We start from the raw sequence: 21,071 nt of genomic DNA on the forward strand, positions 1-21,071 counted from the left end.
ACATCCCACCACGAGTCTTTATTCCATAGAACAAAGAAATAACCCACACTTGCAACCCAAAAGAAAATCACTCATATCACATCACGAGTCTTTATACAAGAGAACCAAGAAATTACTCACACTTGCAACCCTAATAATAAAACAAAACAAAATTGTCTTTATCATATCAATGTGCACAAGTAAACAAACATGAGTGAAATCACACACAAAAAAGAAGAAAGATATGAGTTTTTGTATGTTATCCATTATAAGACTCAAAATCTTTACTCTAATTATTTTAAAAAAAATATTAACTAAAAGTGAATTAATTTGATTAATAAGATTGATATTGTTATTTATGTTTTTATGATTGAAAATAAATTGTGGGATGAATTTATACCGCGGTGCAAAGCAGTACTTCGCAACATTTATATTGATCAAAATTCCAAAATCTTACGTGACCGCAACCGTTGAATGTGTGTCGTTTTATTAAATTTTAATGAGAGGGACATGAATATATAATTTTTTATGCAAAATTTTGAAGCTATATAAATTTTTATGCCTCATAGAGAGTACGGTAGGAGGAATCAAAAAGAAAAATAAGTTATTTTTGCGATTTTGAAATTTTTGCCTTTTTACTTTAAAAAATATGTTTTGTTTGATAAGAATAGCGGATAATTGATAAGCTAACTTATATTTTATGGTTGATGTTTGATGTATGATAGTTTATAGTTTATAGCAGATGATTGATAATTAATAATTTTATGCTAATTGAAATGTTTGGTAAAATTAACCGTTCAACTAATTTATAGATGTAAAATGACATCAAAGGAATTTAATATCTATTTATTTTATTTTAAATTATATTAAAATAAATTATAAAAGATAAAAGATTTTTTTTATTAAAATAATAATGATAAAAATGGAAGAAAAGATGATAAATTATAAACTATAAACTAAAACGCTATTTAAAATAGCGTCTAAAAAATAAGTTAAAAATTAATAAAATAAACTATAAACTCGTGATAAAAAGACTGTTATTAAATAATTATAAATTATCATATGAATTTATAAATTATAAACTATAAATTAGAAAATATGGCTTACCAACCAGAGGTTTAGCAAATAGTATTGTTTCTACCCACTATTTGATTGTAGGAATAATTGTTTAAATATCTCTTTTGTATTATTACAATTTTGATTATGGCATAGTTTTTAGAGGTTCCCATGTGAAGTCCTGGTCATAATTGAAAAGTGATATTAGGTTATATATATATATATTGGGAATGTATAGGAAATGAATGTGGAAACTAGAAGTAAAAGTAACACGAGGGAGACTGAAATGATATAGTAAAAATAATAAGAGTTATAATCAAATTTGGATTAATTTTCAATCATCACATAAATAATTTTAATAAGGTGGGTATCCTATCAAGTTTTAATATTTTCAGCTATCACATGCATTAAAAATAATACACAATAATAGAAAAATAAAAAAGATAAAGATAAATATATTTTATTAAAGTACTATCAAGCTGCTCACATTGTGATTTTTTTTTAAATAATCAAATTTTTAAATAAATTCCAAAATAACATTTTTTTTTAAAAAAAATAACAAAGTAACCATTTTTTCTACTGATGCGTCAGTTGAACTGGTGCATCCAACTAATCTACATAGGAGGCGCCAAGGCTCTGGGCGCATGCATGCAAAGCAATGCATGTAGGCGCCACATACATTGTCGCACGCATGTCTTGATGTCACATGCATTGGCACATGCATACACTACATAGTGTATGTGTCAATGCATGTGGTGCATGCTCCTTTCATATATTTTTTTAAAATTTTAAATGTTATAATTATAATTAATTAAATAAAATACTGAAAATAAAAATTATATAATAATGAAAAGTTATATAGAATTGACAAGAAATTCAATGACTTGTCCGATTAAAACGTCTATCTGTTCCACATCCAGGTGCGTTAGCCTCTCTTCGAGGTCTCCCACGACTTTCCTGAGGTATTTGGGATCTTTGAGTGCTGACATGATCCAATGGTGACTGGTGTGAAAGTCCGGTGAAAGGTCCAACGATATTTGATAGATGTCTCATTATTTGTCCCCAATAGTGGGGGGGAGGGGGAGGGGGGATCGATATAAATCATGTCATATAATGTTGAATTGGTCTAGCACCCTGTATGAATGGTTTTCTTAAGATATGTTACCGTTGATTCCTCCAATCACGACACATCTCTTTTGTGAAGTCTCTCTAGTCGGAATAATCTCATCGGGCATCGACTATTTATTGATGCCAATCACCCAAACATGTCGGAGGTTCTGTAATTTGTTGTTGCATGCCGAAATGTAGTTTTACATGGTCACTCTGATGCATCTCCACAGCAGTGAATCGGATAATTGATGTTTTTGCTATTCAAACTGCAACATCATCATGGTTAACCTGATGATCAATACCAGATATGGCCTCCAGATAAACTGTACAAGAATATGACATAAGTAGATGATATGGAATTAGATAAAAAAATTTAAAATCAAATGTAGAGTTGTGTAGTAGTATTACATCGTCTGGTCCGATGTGGTCTAATAGATTGCGATAGACTACTACAGCGTGTTTCAGACACCTGTTGTAGATCATCCCTTTAACTTACCACCTAGATCGAAAACATTTGAAAAATATTATTTACGGTTAGTTGTAATATAAAGTCTAATAAATTATATGGTAAAATTTTAAATTTACTTTGTTGAAAAGGGGAATATGAATGGTTTCACGTTTACCGGGACGAGTAACGACATTCTTGACCAACCCCATAATTGTAGCAAATACGCACATGAATAAAACGTACAAGTATTTTTTTTTGGCATTTTTGCACAATGAACTATATAAATGGGTCAAAACAACTGAACCACAACTATATGTGCTTACCTTATTTATGTTTCATAACAACGACAAATACATAATATTTACCGTATTACCAGTACTTTCAAGAAATAAAAAATTACCAAATAAAATCACAATATAATACCGAGCTTTAATTATAATATTTTTAAAGATATTTTAAGTTAATACCTTGACCCCTAGCTTGACCAGAAGTCTCTCTCGTAGTTGTGTCGTCACACAAAGGGGCACCCAATAATTCATTGTATATAGAGTTATCCTGGTTAACTCTATCATTTACGACCTTACCATTGATGTGTATACCTAACAACATGTAGACGTCCTCAAGTGTGACGGTACGCTCACAGAAAAGCAGGTGAAAAGTGCGGGTCTCGGATCTCCATCTCTCTAACAAAGCAAGAATACATTTGTAGTCAACCGAGTATGAGACTATGTTAAGTAGATTTCCATAACCGCATCCTGGAATATATGGTGTATCAAAGGATCGTGTGGTACATATTCATGTACACGATATTGAAATCGCTTTGGGTCCTCATAAAACATAAGTAAGAAATAAAGTAAGAAGAAGTAATACACAATAGAAACATAAGTAAGAAATAAGTAAGAAGTAATAAGAATAAGAATAAGAACAAGTGATAACATACAAATGTCGCAATATTGTTGATTGTTCCTTGATGTTCATCATCCATAGTCAATAGAGACATAATGTTGCAGAGGTTGAGTGTTGTATAGATTGAGTGTTGCAGAGGTTGAGTGTTGTATAGGTTGAGTGTTGAAGAGGTCGATGGTTACAAATATTATGTTTTGCAGATGTTAAGTGTTGTGAGTTGTTGCAATATTTATAAATGAGATAGGCAGCATGTCAATGCAACATATGAAGCATGGGAGTAGGGGTAAGGCTAGGGCGCATGAATGTGAAGAATGAGGTAGGCGCCAAGGCTAGTGGCGCATGCATGTAATTAGACATGCATGGTAATAGGCGCCAAGACTAGTTGTGCATGCATGTCTTTTATCCATGCAAGGAGTAGACACCAAGGCTAGTGGTGTATGCCTTGCTTTATGCGCCATTGACAAGGGTGTCTGCCTTAGATTATTAGGGCAGAAGCATCTTTTTTGTAGGCGTATGCTTTGTCTAGATTTAGATTATTAGGACAGAGAATCATGCAGACGCATGCTTTGCATTTTCTTGTCTCTGCATGGAAACCTGCAGATCCTTTGCATTGCATTATCTTGTCTTTGTAGATTATTTGCGTGATCAGTACATTCACCGTCTCCCTTATATAACTGCATGTTAATGTGAGATCAATACATTCACCGTCAAACACTAAGCTTACATTTTAAAAAAAGTCTTCATTACCACATTACATGATCAATGCACATACTGATGGTGAAATGTTTGTGCATCAATTATTCAATTTTTGTTTTCGCAACACAGAAGTAACTCAGTTTACAATAAATCGACGATCAAATTTTTCACATTTGAAATAAAGAATAGAAAAGAAATTGCAGTGTAGTCAGGTGGGACAAATCATCTATAAATATCCGGTGTGGTTTGCAGACAACCAAGTAAAGTTTTATCACTTGAAGATTCGAGATGATGACAATGTTCATCATATGTTTGTCAGTCATGAACAATCTGGGTACAATGATATAAAGTTATATATATTACCACAACAACAACAAGTGTCTTAGTTTGTTGATCAATCACAAGTATTTTATGAAACTTATGACGAGGAAAAAGCTGAAGTCAATGTTGTTGATGCGGAAGAAGAAGAAGTTGAGTTATTGGTAGATTCAATGGTGAATGATGATGAAGAAGAGGAGTCATTACCAGCTAGTCATGTATATTGTCCACCTTAACACATGACAAGCTTGAATTTGGGTGCAGATGAACCTTCATCAGATATATTTTATAATCCTTATATGCAAATTCAAGGATCATTGAAAGAAGGAGACACATTTTGCACAAAAGAAGACTGTGTAAAAGCCATTAAAAAGTATCACATGGAATTATCAGTTGATTACAGAGTTGCTCGAACTAATGCAATGAGGTATAAGATTTATTGTCGAAATGAGCCCTGCCTTTTTCGGTTGTCAGCTTCTTACCGGAAGAGGAGTGATTCATCGGAGATTGGTTCAATGGGTCCAATTCACACATGCATGCTCACGAACCCAATGCAAGATAATCGTAAACCTAGCTCTTAGTTAATATGAGATGAAATTATGTCTGTCATTAGCGACAATCCATCGTTAAAGGTGAGTATAATAATCTCACATATTATAACACAATACAACTATACTCCATCATACAGGAAGGCTTGGATAGCTAGGAAAAAGGCGGTTGAAAAAGTGTATGGCAATTGGAAGGAGTCTTACAAACAACTTCCAAAATACTTGGTGGCTCTTGAACAGTATAATCTAGGGAATATTGTCAAGTTGGAAACGTTGTCGCGTATACCCCAGACTGGACTTGTGCTATTGGAAATGGAATATTCCACCGACTCTTCTGGGCGTATCAACCATGCATCAAAGGTTTTGCTTTCCGTAAACCTATTATACAAAATGATGGTACATGGTTGTACGGGAAATATAAAGGAACACTACTAATGGAAGTTGCATAAGATGGAAAAATCAACATTTTCCCAATCGCCTTTTCCCTAGTTGAAGGGGACACTGCTAAGGGATGGAGTCTTTTCCTAAAAAATCTCCGATTGCATGTTGCTCCTCAACCTAACTTATGTTTAATCTCTGACTGACAACCTTCAATAGTGAGTGCCTGCAAAAACATTGATAATGACTGGCAGGATCCTCCATCGACGCATGTCTACTACATTATACATGTAGCTAAAAAATTTATGCGGGAGATCAAAGACAAAACATTACGGAAAAAGGTTATCAACGCATGTTATGCATTAATAGAACCTTCTTTCAAACACTACCGCAAAGACATCAGATTGTCAAACGCAGATGTAGTACGATGGATCAACATTATTCTATTGGAGAAGTGGACTAGGGCATACGACAATTATCAACATTGCGGCCACATGACAAAAAATCTTGTGGAATCAATGAACTCTGTCTTCAAAGGCATCCGAAACCTACCTATATCCGCTTTAGTGCAAGCAACCTATTTCAGGCTAGGGGCACTATTTGAGACTAGATGTTTCAAATGGAGTTCAGTGTTACAACCTGGGCAGTTGTTCAGTGATGCTTCAATGAAATTCATTAGCCACAAAGTTGCAAAAGCTAACAAACATGTGGTCACGGTGTTTTACCATACTAAAGGTTGGTACAGTGTTACCGAGTCCATGGATCACAATGAAGGCATACCGATGGGATAATATATAGTGGAACTAGATAGAGGTTGGTGCGACTGCAGAAAGTTTCAAGCATTTCGTATGCCCTGCTCTCATGTCATATGTTCAAAGGTTCGACGGGATCCATCCTACTTACTATCCGATGTTTACAAAGTTATAAGCCTCTCAAATGTTTACAAAATTAGATTTTCAGTGATAGAAAAAGAGGATTACTGACCTGAATATCAATGGGACATTCTCTGACACAATGAAGTAATATGAAGAAAGAAAAAGGGTCTCCCAAATAGCACAAGTATTCGAACCGAAATGGATACGACGAACAAAATAGTTTGATTATGTAGTCCATGTCGACAGCTCGATCATAATCGTACTAACTGTTCCAGTGTTGGAACAAGCACAACAAGATAATTTTAATTGTACCTCTTTTGCTTTATATTAAAAAGAACATTTATTTCATATGATAACTTTGTGAGAAAATACCATCACAAACAAATACAACATATTCAACACATAAGCAACACATAATAACAACATAACAAACTACAACAAATAAAATACCATTACTATAACTATGCGATTACAACCATCAAGACAATTTTGAACATATTATACATCATCATGTGAATGCCTCTATCAGTCTTAATATTCACCCATACACGAACTTCTCCATTATGGTTGAACGTGGACTCAAGCCATTGAATTCTTCTAATCCTTTCACCTTATATACTTTCTCCATCTAACCAACAGTTCAACGTCCGATTAAGACGTTCGAACGATTCTATAATCCAAAGTCGAATCTTTATCGGAGGTTGTACTACTGAAAAGATTAAATCGGCATTTCTCTTGTGAATGTATTCGGACTTGATTAAAGAAAATAAAATTGAATGAAAATGGAAGGAGGGTAAGAAGTTGTTCGAAAAAATATGGGAGATACACATGGTATTTATAGAAGAACCAAAGCATACATGCCCCAATGCACTAGGCTCCACACACAAATAACACATGCATGCCCCAATGCATGTGGCACACACACATGTACACATGCATGCGCCAATGCATGTGGCGCCTACATGCATTGACTTTGCGTGGATGCGTCAAGGCTCTATACGCCTCCTCTGATGGTTAGTTGGATGCGTCAGTTCAACTGGCGCATCATTTGAAAAAAGTGGTTTTTTTTTTAAAATTGATTATTTTGGAATTTTATTTAAAAAAATGATTATTTTTTGAAAAAATAATTGTCACATTGTTTTATTGTTTTTGTATGTCTCTGAAATGTCTTATATAACACATAAATATAAATAAATTACATATATGAACTTTCGGTATTTTGAAATTAGTTTGATTAGCCTAAATGAAAAAAATAATTTATAAACTAGTTTCATATTTATTTAATAAGCAGGAATTTCAAATATGCTATCTAAACCGATAATTTTTAAATATCTTTAATAACACATAATCTGCCTACACATTTACAGTTATATATGCTATTTAAAATAATTGGTGTATGAGAACTAAATATTTCATGTCCTTATGAGTCATGGCACACAGAACATCCATTATTTCATGTCCTTGTTTTCTTTATAAAGTGTAGCAAAATATCACAGGACAAGTGTTATGAGTCACTTTCACACATACCTTCTTTTACTATCAATTATTTAAAAATATGTCACGTGTTAAGATAATATTTTTATATTTTTTAATTGCATTTTTCTAAAAATTAAATATTTGACAAAAATATAATTTACTATTAATTTTATTTTGTTAATAGTATATTAGGACAAAGTAAGTATATTTTAGTTTTTTTTCTATAAAATTAAAAGAACTGCATACATTAAATTTACATAAGCGTGCAGTTATAATTAATTTATCTTGATGGGCGTTTGAATTAATTTATCTTGATGAAATAAAGTTGTTAACAGTTTCTAAAATTGTGTAAAATGGCAATTTCTCAAAATTGAGTATATTATATGATTTGTCATTTATTAGGGTGGAGATGAGTTTTTCACCAATAGAACACTGTGGAATCTTTGTAAGAAGAAACACAGTTCAATCTTTATTCAAATTTCACGTCATAATTTAGATGTCAAAATATATTATAAACTTTTTGTCTTTCTATTTTTTTTTCCGGCACAAACAACTATAGTGACATGATAGTAAGTTTTAATTGTCTTGAAACTAATAGAATTCTTATAACCTACGGACAAACAATAAGTAAGGGAATTATACTACATGTGTTTATTGATTCAAATGTTATTCGTGTTATCTACACAGCAACTCTTTCAATTCTACATGATAATTAACTTTATATAACTACTACATATTTGATCTAAATAACATATATTTAATAGCATTTATTTATTAAGCGCTATTAAACTTATTATCCAAAGACATATAATAGTTTTTTCTACAAAGCGATATTATATGTTAAAATAGGTAAAATAAATTATATGGGTCTACAATAGGAATTTTTTTTTTTAATAATCAGATTTTTTAAAAAAATTTCAAAAATACCCATTTTTTCAAAAAAATTACAAAAATGGGCAATTTTTGCCCTAATATACACATAGGCGCCACCCTAGTTGGCGCCTACCCTTAAAGGGTAGGGCAAGTCGCCACTAGGAGTGGCGCCTACCCTTAAAATTTTTTTTTTTTTTTTTTTTTTTTTTAAATATGTTTTTTTTTTTTAAATATGTTTTTTTTTTTTTTTTTTTTTTTTTAAAATTTTTTTTAGTTTATGAATTTATATTTTTTATAAATTATATTAATTTATATTAACACATATATATAAATAAAATTATTTACAAGATATATATATATATATATATATATATATATATATATATATATATATATATATATATATATATATATATATATATATATATATATATATATATATATATATATATATATATTATATATAATATATATTAACTTAATTTATAAGTAATTAATATTATTTATAAATTTTTGGAAAAAAAATTAATTTATATACGTGTAAATAAATATATATACACATGTAAATTAATATATATATATATATATATATATATATATATATATATATATATATATATATATATATATATATATATATATATATATATATATATATAAAGATAAAGATATAAAGATAATAAACAGAAAATATTTTTATTTAAATAATAGACAAGACAAATATTACAAAGATATGATTAAACACATAATGGAAAAAAGAGGTAGTTTAGTATTGGAAGTGTGATATTCAGTATTGGAAGTTCAAGAAGTTTAAGTTTTTGGTGCAAGCAAAGCTAAAGCCGAGACTGTAAGGCATGCGTGGGAATCTCTGAGACTAAGTTCAGGCTAGGTGGAGGCTAGGTGGATAGGTTGGCATGCATTGGTACAGACTAGGTGGGAGTGTTGCATTCAAATGTGTGACGTGGGAATCTTGCAGACTTGGTGGTGAATACTTTTGAGGAACAGGCATGCGTGGGAATCTCTGAGACTAAGTTCAGACTTGGTTGAAGACATGCATGCAAAGATGTGTCGGAATCTTGCAGTATAAATATTCACACACATTTTCACAAAGGTATTCACAATATCTTCACAAAACCATCACAATATCTTCACAAAACCTTCACAAAACATGGCATCTTCATCACAATACAAAATCAAAGCTCACGTCAATGGTGAGACTTATGAATGTGATATGTCTGGCTTCCTATTTAGAAACACCGAATGCACTCGTTTTTGTCTAAATAGAGGAGCTGACTTCTCTTATCTGAAAAGGAAGATTGAGTCCAAACTAAGACAACCCGTGTCCCAAATTTTTTATCAACAACCTTTTTTTTCAGAAAATAACTCTGTCAAGTTTTATAAGTCATTGATTCAAAATGACATGGAGACAAAATACATGTTTCGTAACCATGAGTATTCTGGTTACGAATACATAGTGTTGTACATTGTGTTGGAACAATTTCAACCAGCTCAGAATATTCAGTCACAGGTTATTGATCCTGTGATTGATGACGAACAAGATGTTGAGCACCACGTTGAAGACGATGTGGTTGATGATGCTGAAGACGTGGTTGATGACTTGGTGAACCGTGATTCTGAAGACGAAGACCAAGTTCAAATACCTATAGCGCAACGCTACTCACCGCCTGCGCACTTCACAACCCTTAACTTGGGCGAGGATGAGCCCTCATCAGATATGTTCTACAACCCATATATGAGGTCTGATGAGGACTTAAAGAAGGGTGACCAATTTCGGACCAAGGAAGAGTGTCTGTTAGCAATAAAGAACTGGCACTTGAAAAACTGTGTTGACTACGATGTTATCAAATCAAATCCGGAAAGATACGTTATTGTATGCAAAAATCCGGAGTGTGGGTATAGGTTGATGGCATCCTACAAGAAGAAACATAATGCGTGGGTGATAGGGTCCATTTCTCAAGCTCACATTTGCGTCAACACCAACATGGCACAGGATCATCGCAAACTTAGCCATGATATGATCTGCCATTCCATATTACCTCTAGTTGAGGCTGACCCGTCACTGAAGGTCAAAACAATTATCTCCCATTGTGTGGCTGTTTTCAAATATACACCGTCATACAGAAAGGCTTGGTTAGCGAAAACCAAGGCAATTGAACTGGTATACGGTAACTGGGAGGAATCATACAAACAACTACCACGCTACCTGGCTGCACTACGATTGTATTCACCTGGGACGGTTTCTATAATGGAGACCTTGCCGGCACAATCCCCTGACGGAACTCGTCTAGAAGGTAATGGAATATTCCATAGACTTTTCTGGGCATTCCGTCCCTGCATCATCGGTTTCACATTCTGCAAACCACTTGTTCAAGTCGATGGAACTTGGCTGTATGGGAAATACAAAGGATCGTTACTGATGGCGGTCGCACAAGATGGAAATTCTAATATTTTCCCAATAGCCTTTGCATTGGTAGAAGGAGAAACGGCTGCTGCTTGGAGTTTCTTCCTTAAGAATCTCCGAACGCACGTGACTCCACAAGCTGGCATCTGTGTTATTTCTGACAGGCACGCTTCAATAGACAGTGCATATAATAATCCAGCAAATGGTTGGCATGACCCCCCGTCTACCCATGTCTACTGCATCAGGCATATTGCTCAAAATTTTATGCGGGAGTTCAAGGATAACTTCTTGAAGCAACATTTGATAAACGCGGGGTATGCATTAAACCAACCTGGATTCCAATACTACCGCCGGGAAATAGTGTTGGCAAATTCTGATGCAGGGAGGTGGATCGATAATATCGACAGAGCGAAGTGGACTAGATCATACGACGATGGGGTAAGGTGGGGCCACATGACAACAAATCTTGTGGAATCAATGAACGGCGTGTTTAAGGGCATACGTAACCTCCCGATAACCGCATTGGTGAGTGCGACCTATTTTCGGATGGCAACGTTGTTCGTAACAAGAGGCAGGCGCTGGCATGAAGTGTTGCAGACGAGTCAAGTATATAGTGATGCCTGCATGAAGTTTATGAGGCAGGAATCTGCCAAAGCCAGCAGCCATCGGGTTACCGAATTCGACCGCCATGGCCACACTTTTAGTGTCAAGGAAACAATTGACCATAACCAAGGGCTGCCCAGACAAGAGTATAGGGTCCTAATACCAGACCGTTGGTGCGACTGTGGTCAATTTCAGGCCTATCGTATGCCTTGTTCCCATGTCATTGCAGCGTGTTCACACAGCCACTTCGATGCATTATCGCTAGTGTCTCCGATCTACAAAGTTGCAACATTGCTCAATGTATACGACAATCCCTTTCCGGTGGTAGCATTGGAGGCGTATTGGCCAGAGTATGACGGGGAAATTGTTTGGCACAACGAATCGATGCGGCGGAATAAAAGTGGTCGCCCAAATAGCAGGCGCATTAGAACTGAAATGGACGTCGCAGAGAAAATGCAGAGGAAGTGTAGCATATGTAGACAACTAGGGCATAATAAGAACAAATGTCCATATCGTGGATCTAGTTCCACAACTTAGTTTTCATATTCATAAATCTGTGTACCAATGCTATTTATCATTAAAGTTTACTTTTTATTCCAAATAGAAGATGACACTTGAACAACAAACACAAACATCTAACATTACAACACCAATTACTAAAACAAAAACAAATACTGGAACAAAAACAAGTACTAAAACAAGAACAAGTACTAGAACAATAACAAATACAACAACAACATGACAAACAACCATTAAAATCTAAGAAATTACAACAGTTAACAATATATATCTTGTAAATAATTTTATTTATATATATATGTTAATATAAATTAATATAATTTATAAAAAATATAAATTCATAAACTAAAAAAAATTTAAAAAAAAAACATTTTTAAAAAAAAAAAAAAAAAAAAAACGTATTTTAAAAAAAAAAAAACATATTTTAAAAAAAAAAAAAAAAAAAAAAAAACATATTTTAAAAAAAAAAAAAAAAAAAAAAATTTTAAGGGTAGGCGCCACTCCCAGTGGCGCCTACGTACAAAATTAGGGCAAAAATTGCCCATTTTTGTAATTTTTTTGAAAAAATGGGTATTTTTGAAATTTTTTTAAAAAATCTGGTTATTAAAAAAAAAAATTCCTACAATAGTGCTTTATCAAAGAGAAATTTCAATTCAATTCATTCTTAGAGAAATTTCAGTTTCTTCTTTCAATTAAAAGTTCACTCTCTTCAAAACCTTAACTTGTTGTGTGTTTCCCCCGTCAAATCTTAAATCTCACTGATTTGGTGTGTTACCTTGAACCATAAAACAACATTGATTTGCTCTGTGACCTTCTCATAATCCTTCGCTAAAGAATGACAATTCTAACATTCATTATGTATCTCAATTTGCACCAAAATCACTGTTTTGAAGCAAAGCATAGGTATTTCTTCAAATTTATTTGTTATTCAAAATGACTGCAATCTTGTTTCATTGTTGTAGCATAGTTGTATGTAGTAAAACCTAGGTTATGGTCTTTGACGAGTTTTTGTATCTTTTGAACTCGCTGGTGCAAGAAGTTGAACCGTAACGTAGTTGGTGAAGTTTGTGTGAGCTACGTCATTGTTTTCTGCATAACTGATGAGTTGTCCACTATGGCGAGTTGAGGTTGTGTTGTATTTTATAAACGAATCATTGTTTCTAATTAACCCATTTGAATAATTTTTGAACGAGTTGACTCTACCGAGTCGAGTGGGTCCATATGTTGTGAATCGTGTGTTTGAGTAGACTGGGAAGTTGGCAATGTGTTTGAATTTTTTTTCAGCATAATCAATGGGGTTTTCCTCAAATGTTCATAAAAAAATTATTTCGAATTAGTATTCAAAATAAGTACTTGGAAGCATCCTCCATACTAGTGAATTCATGAATAACAAGTGGACTTGGAGTCATTAAATCATCAACAACTTTGCCATTAGTCTTGCTAAGAAACTTTTGTATCCAGTTGAATGTCTCTTGCCTTGAGCTATAGTTTTCTCAGCATTGTGATCAAAATTATTTTTCTTTACACATATGGTTGTCATCATCAAAAAGGAGAAAATTTTGAAGACAAACTTCCAACAAATTTTGGTGAAGTCAATCGATTCAAGCTCAAATATTATTCTCAAAGAAGAAGAGGAAAATTGCTTATAATCAATCAAGGTATCTGGAAATTTATATCATATTCAATTTTAAAGTGCTCAATTTTACTAACCATACATTTGAAAATATTCATGCCATACTTTAGTAAAATATTTTTTTAGATGTTTTAATTGCATTGGTTGAAAATAAATTTTGATGCATGAATGTGTAAGAACAAATCTAGTATCTACAATTTATCTCTAAGATTTTGATGATAACAAATGATGAAACAAAAACGGTACGCTAACAAAATTCATCTAAGTGTGCAGGACTCTAATCAAAGAAGTCAGATAGACATTCATCAGATACAAACACTAGTTCAGAATAATCACTTAGAAGATACTCAAGCAGAAGCCCTGACTCATACTTAAGGAAGCGTACAAAACAAATAGAGAGATCAGACACTCTGAAGCGGAAGAGCGTACTCTAGGATCTGAAGTTTTTACACTCTGATGTAATCAATCAGGAAGAACCTCTGAAGACAGTCAACTACAAGCAACTATCTTTAAATACACTTCCTGAATAGAGACTCTGATATTTGAACTTTCTGATTCATAATCAAATTCCAAAGACTTAGCTATGAAGACTACCACTTATGGAAATAATCTAATTCAGGAAGAAAGTTATAGCGCCCCAAAACTGCTTTGGAAAGAACGCAGAGATTAATGACATTAATCATCCATCATTCCCAGAAGATCCTGTCATTCAACGGTCTTCTCATCACTCCTATATAAAGGATGGAACGCTTCACTAAGAAGACAACGAAAACACATGAGAATACAACACTACTTTCATATCTATTATTCATTCTCTTTCTCACACGAGTTGTTGCTCTAAAAGTGTGAACAATTCTTTTGCTCTTACCTTGTGTAATTTCTGCTTACCTAGAAGCACTAAGCATTACTGTAATTCTATTAATTTGTTGATTACTCCTTAAGTGACTTGTGAAGTCTGTAAATTTGAGAGGGCTAAGAGATCTTTATCCTCTTAGACGATCTTTTTTTAATCTTTCAAGATTAGTGGATTAAGTCCTTATTGAAGGAGAAATCACCTTGGTCGGGTGGACTGGAGTAACTTTGATTTTCAAGCGAACCAGTATAAAAATTTAGTGTTGATATTATTTATTTTTGCGTATGTCTCTTTTCCAAAAAGTTTTTGTTATCGTTAAAACAATTCAAACCCCTCTTTCTTGTTTTTCTCTACCTTCAATTGGTATCAAAGCTTCGGCTCTGTTATTGGTTTTCTAATCAAACACTTAACAGTGTAGAGAGATCCAGCGTGAGAAAAACACTATGGTCAACACCAATGAAAGAGATAGTTACAATGCTAAACCTCCAATCTTTGATGGAGAAAAAATTGATTACTAGAAAGATAGAATCGAAAGTTTCTTTCTGGATATGACGCTGATCTATGGGATATGGTTACTATTGGCTACATACCTCATGTATCTGATGCTAGTATTGCTATTTCTAGAAATAAGATGACAGACGATCAGAAGCGTGACTTCAAGAACCATCACAAATCCAGAACAATACTGCTGAATGCCATTTCCTACAATGAATATGAAAAGATCACCAACAGAGAAACTTCCAAAGAAATACTTGACTCCCTAAGGATGACTAACAAAGGAAATTCACAAGTCAAAGAGACAAAGACTCTGGCTCTAATTCAGAAGTACGAAGCTTTCAAGATGGAGGACGATGAAGCTATAGAGGTAATATTTTCTAGATTTCAAACTTTAATTGCAGGACTCAAGGTTGTGGACAAAGGCTACACAACTGCAGATCATGTCAAAAAGATTGTTAGAAGCTTGCCAAAGAAGTGGAGACCCATGGTCACCGTATTAAAATTATCAAAGGATTTGAACAACATAAGCCTAGAAGAACTCGCAAGCTCACTCAGAAGTCACGAGATAGAACTTGAGGAAGATGAGCCCCAAAAGAAGAACAAATTTGTAGCCCTGAAATCCAGATCTGAGAGACGTAAACCAGAAAGGAATAAAGCCCTCCAAGCTGAAGAAGAAGACAATGATGACTCTGAAAAGGAAGACTCTGACGATGAAGAAGAGTTATCCCTTTTGACCAGAAGAGTAAAACAACTCTGGAGAAAAAGGAATAACAACTTCAGAAGACCAAGACCCAAGGGAGATCGCTCAGAATCAACTTCCAGAAGCAAATCAAACAAAGAGGTAACATGTTATGAAGGTAAAGAAACATGTCATTACAAAAACGAATGCCCAAAGCTTAAGAAAGAAAGCTCCAGAAGAGAAAGTTTCAAGAAAAACTCCTTTAAAACTAAGAAGGGACTCATGGCCACCTGGGACGACACTAAGTCTTATTCCTCTGAATCAGACTCTGAAGAACAGGTAAATGTAGCATTCATGGCTACCACTTATGGAAACTCATTAGATGGAGAGTCTGATCCTGAAGAGGTATTTTCTGATCTTTCTCGCTCTTACCTTGAATCATGCCTTTCTGAATCTCTAAACTCATATCAAAAACTTAAACAAAAATCTAAAGCACTAAAAATGTCCTTGAAGGAACCCTTGAAGAATGTGATAAGCTTGAGATAACAGTTTCTGAATTAAAGGATGATATTCTGACTCTTACAAAAGAAAAGGATTCCATAAATAAACAATGTTTCAAACTTGAAGAAGCTTTATCTCAAGCCCCACAAACTTCCCACATAAATATATATAAATATGAAAAAGCGTTTAAAAAGTTTCTGAAAAATGGGATAGAAAGAAGCAGAATGGCTTCTATGATTTATGGAGTAAGTCAGAATAAGAAAAAAAGGAATATGATATGATTCTAGTGAAGATAAATTTTCTTCATATGACAAACCTAAATCCCCATTTTCTTATCATTACACACATGCACAAACACAACGTTTTACTAATGCTAGAAAACCCAAAGTCTTAAGAAACTCTAGAAGAACTAATCACAAAGGACCCAAAAGATTATGGGTACCAAAAGATAAAATAGTTTATGTTGCAGATATCCTATACAGCAGAGTTAAGACACCAATCATGGTACATGGACTCTAGATGCTCGCGACACATGACGGGAAGAAAGCATATGTTCCAAAGCCTGGAACTTAAATATGTCGGCTTCATAGGTTTCAGAGGAAATCAGAAAGGAAGAATAAGAGGCTCCGAAACTATTGGTAATGGATCTCTTCCTCTATATCTGATGTTCTATATGTAGAAGGATTAAGGCATAACCTGTTATCAATAAGTCAATTAAGTGATAAAGGTTATGATATAATCTTTAATCAAAAACCATGTAAAGCAATTAATCAGAATAATGGAACAATTCTATTCACTGGCAAGAGGAAAAATAACATTTACAAAATAAATCTTTCAGATCTAAAAGATCAAAATGTAAAATGTTTAATGTCTGTAAACGAAGAGCAATGGGTATGACATAGACGCTTGGGCCACATTAGCATGAGAAGACTCTCTCAGCTAAATAAACTCAAGTTAGTCATAGGTCTACCTAAGCTGAAGTTTTCTTCAGATGCTCTGTGCGAGGCATGTCAGAAAGGAAAATTTTCAAAACCATCTTTTAAAAAAAATGTTGTTTCCACCTCTAAGCCTATGGAACTTTTTCACATTTACCTTTTTGGACCTGTTAAGACAGCGTTAGTCTATGGAAAGAAGTATGGACTGGTCATTTTTTATGATTTTAGTCGCTGGACATGTGATAAATTTCTAAAGCACAAGATTGAGTCGCACTCTGTATTCACTAGCTTATGTTCTAAAGTACAAAACGAATTTGACTCTAAAATCATCAGAGTCAGAAGTGATCATGGCGGGGCATTCAAAAATAAGTTCTTTGAGGAACTGTTTGATTCAAATGGAATATCCCATGATTTCTCCTGCTCTAGAACTCCACAATAAAATGGAGTTGTAGAGAGAAAGAATAGGACACTCCAAGAAATGGTTAGAACCATGATCAATGTGTAGCGGTAAATTCATGACCTCAAACTACGGATAAGCTAGACGTCAATAAAACCAGAGTCGCCACCGCGCTTTTATTATTTCCAAGGGAAAAGGGAAAAGTACGAACAAAACCCAAAAGATAAGAAGTTTTCAAATCAAAACTAATAAAACGCCATAGATTACAGGTAAGGGGGTTGGTTACACAAAGGGAAGATGTTAGGAACCCAAAGTGTCCTAGGTACTCCTAGGGAGCCCTTTTTTGTGTGCATATGTATTTTTGTACAAACGATGTTTGCAATAAATAGAGTGGAGAGATGAGAAAGAATTCATTAATTATATTTTTTTTTACAAGACCTTCGGACTTATGCCTACGTACCAACATAAAATGAGGGATCAAAATCTCGTAGTTCGTAGTAACAAATTCAAAATGAGTGCATTGCTTTTAACAAAAATTTAGGTTTAACAAAGGCACAACAAGCCTAAAAATGGTTTGAATGAGTGTTAGTTCTTTTTGGCTTTTTTTTTGAAATTTTAAGTCAAGTATGATTAAGTCCATTTACAAGTTTAATTAAGAAAAGAGTTTAAAAATGTAATGGCATAAGGCCAAAGTTTCTAATTTGTAAAATGGTCTAAATTTAGAAAACAAACACAATCAAATAAGATTTTAAAAGGAGGGAGAGATTTGGAATTAAAGAAATGGGGAGGAGATGAAGAGACTAATCCTAAGCACAAATTTAAAAGTTAAGAGTTAAAAAGATCTGACCAATGGGATGCAACCCAATAGACAAGAATATCATATAGAAACCCAAATTTCCCTTGGACTTTAGAATCAAGCAATATCAATACACAAATACTAAGATGAAGAGCAAGGCATAAAATAAAGATAGCCACATCCAAGCTTAGTAACTCCATGATCTTCTTCATAATCTTCCATGTATCAGATGACTCCAAAGATGAGCATTAGACACAGGTTCAAAGTAACAACTCCAAACAATCATGTTGCAGATGAACTCAAATGGGATCACAATACTTGCATCATATGAAAGTTCACTTCACAAGCACTTGGTTTCATGAAAGTTGGCATTGGCCAAGTCCTTTTGCATAGGGAGTGTTGCCTAATTCTAAGTCCAATGTCTCAGAGCAAACCAATAGTCCACACAAAATGTCTTTTAGGATTTTTGTTGTTATTATGTACATTAAGGTCAAAAGAACACAACAAGTATATACAATCACAGAATAATCACAAGATATGGCTCAAATGAGCAAAGTGAAAATGAAATTAAAGTAAACATGTTAAATGGTATGAATAATGACAAATGAATAAGAGCTCAAAATTAAAATGCATAAAAATAAATGCCTTGAAATTAAATGTTAGTTGTTAATTGATTAGAAGTTAGTATTGCTTTGCTTTTGTTTTGTTTAAGTCATTCTTTGGAGAACACTCAACCCACTATTCACAAGCACGAATCCTTGAACCAAAACATCTTCCAAAAGAAGAAAAAAAGGCCAAGTTTCCACACAATACCATGAAATAGGGGAGACTTACAATCTCACTTATTAGAATGCTATGCCTTTTGTGTCACAAATTTAGCGTTATGTTAAGCAATCGTAATTGGACTTATGTAGAAGTCATAACTATTTGAGGTCGGGCAATAGAAATTTTGGTGTTAATGCATGTTAGAGACATAGTATAATGGACTATGCTCCTAAAACATACCACACACAAAAAGAATATGCAAAAGAGGTGGGCCTAATCTCATCCACACTTATGTTGATTTTGCAATCAACTAGCCTTAGGATATAGAGATATCATAGGTCCGTGACATGAATGAATAGAGAAAGGGATTGAGATGAAGAGGGAGGGGGAATGGATTCAACACAAATTCGTCAAAGGAGAACTTTTATCAAATTAAAATCATTCATTCATTTTTGGAGATGAAAGGTATATTTCACCAATCCCCTAAATCCAATGATTTTAACTCAACAAAGTCAAATCAACCTTGACCAAGGCCCAACAACACAAGTCAAACTCAACAAGTCAAGATTAGAAGCTCAACACAATTTATTTTGCAATTAAACAATTTAAATCAATTAAATAATGCATTAAATTAAATTATGGTTTGCCAAAATCCTAAAACCTCATCAAAACACTAAATAATCGGCCATGTGATTTATCATAGGTCAAACAAGGTCAAAGGACCTTGGAGAAAAAATTTCATAAGTTTTGGAAACATAAAAGTATTTTTAAATAATTAAAAATATTCACAAAATCAATTAAATCATGAAAAATATTAATAATGATCCCAAAAATAATTTTTATTCAGAAAAAGGAATTTATTTAAATATTTTTGGTGAAACTCTCATATTTTTTGGATCAATATTAAAATTAATATGAATTAATGAAAATAAACTAAATAAGATGAAAATCAAAAAATGAGAAAAAAACGTGGACCACTTGATCTCCCTTATTAATTGAGGTGGCGGATCAAGTGGCTGCTAGTGCACATTCCACCAGAGTCACGAGTCAAAGCGTAACACAAGTGGTAATCAGTTTCAACGCGCGAGATTGGATCATTTCAAATGGATCAAGTGGCTCAGATGAATTCCAACTCACCACCGGAGCCAAAGCTCCAGTCTCCTTCTCCGATGAGCTTCACCGGACTGGTCCATCCACAACCATCACCAAAATTTAAAATCAGGACATGAATTTAAAGTAAAAATGCCTCTGAGCTCGAATATGGCCTCAATTTATCCTAACTTCAAGTATATTGAGAGATACAAGGAGTTGAAATTTGAGGTTCACAATCTGAGGTGCACGATCTGAGATGCTTCGTTTTACCTCAAAGCAACTCAATCTTGTTTCCTATATTGGTAGGAGTTCAGACAACCAAAGATCCAAGTGAATTATGGAGAATTGAGTGAGAATCGAAGAGATGAAAAATTCTGGAAAATACCTTCAATGCAGGTCTGTGCTTGATTGATCTAGCTCTTGCTTGCTCTTGATCTTGTTCAGGACACTTGAAGGAGTAGAATTGAATGGATGAAAAGCTCAGGACTCTTGGAGTTTCGAATCCCAAAAGAGTAAGATTCAAACTCAATTTCCAATGGAAATTATCAAGGTCATCCTTTGAAATGAGTGGGTTTGAAGGTATGGGTTCAAAGATGGCGCGTAGGGTCCTTGTTTCTGAGCATAGAGGGCTCTATTTATAGCCAAATGGATTGATATTTGCACACTTGAAATGAAATCCAAAAATAGCAATGTACATTGCATGGGTGCATGGGCG

This window comes from Lathyrus oleraceus, chromosome 5, assembly GCF_024323335.1.
Source record: "Lathyrus oleraceus cultivar Zhongwan6 chromosome 5, CAAS_Psat_ZW6_1.0, whole genome shotgun sequence".
NCBI classification, from domain to species: domain Eukaryota; kingdom Viridiplantae; phylum Streptophyta; class Magnoliopsida; order Fabales; family Fabaceae; genus Lathyrus; species Lathyrus oleraceus.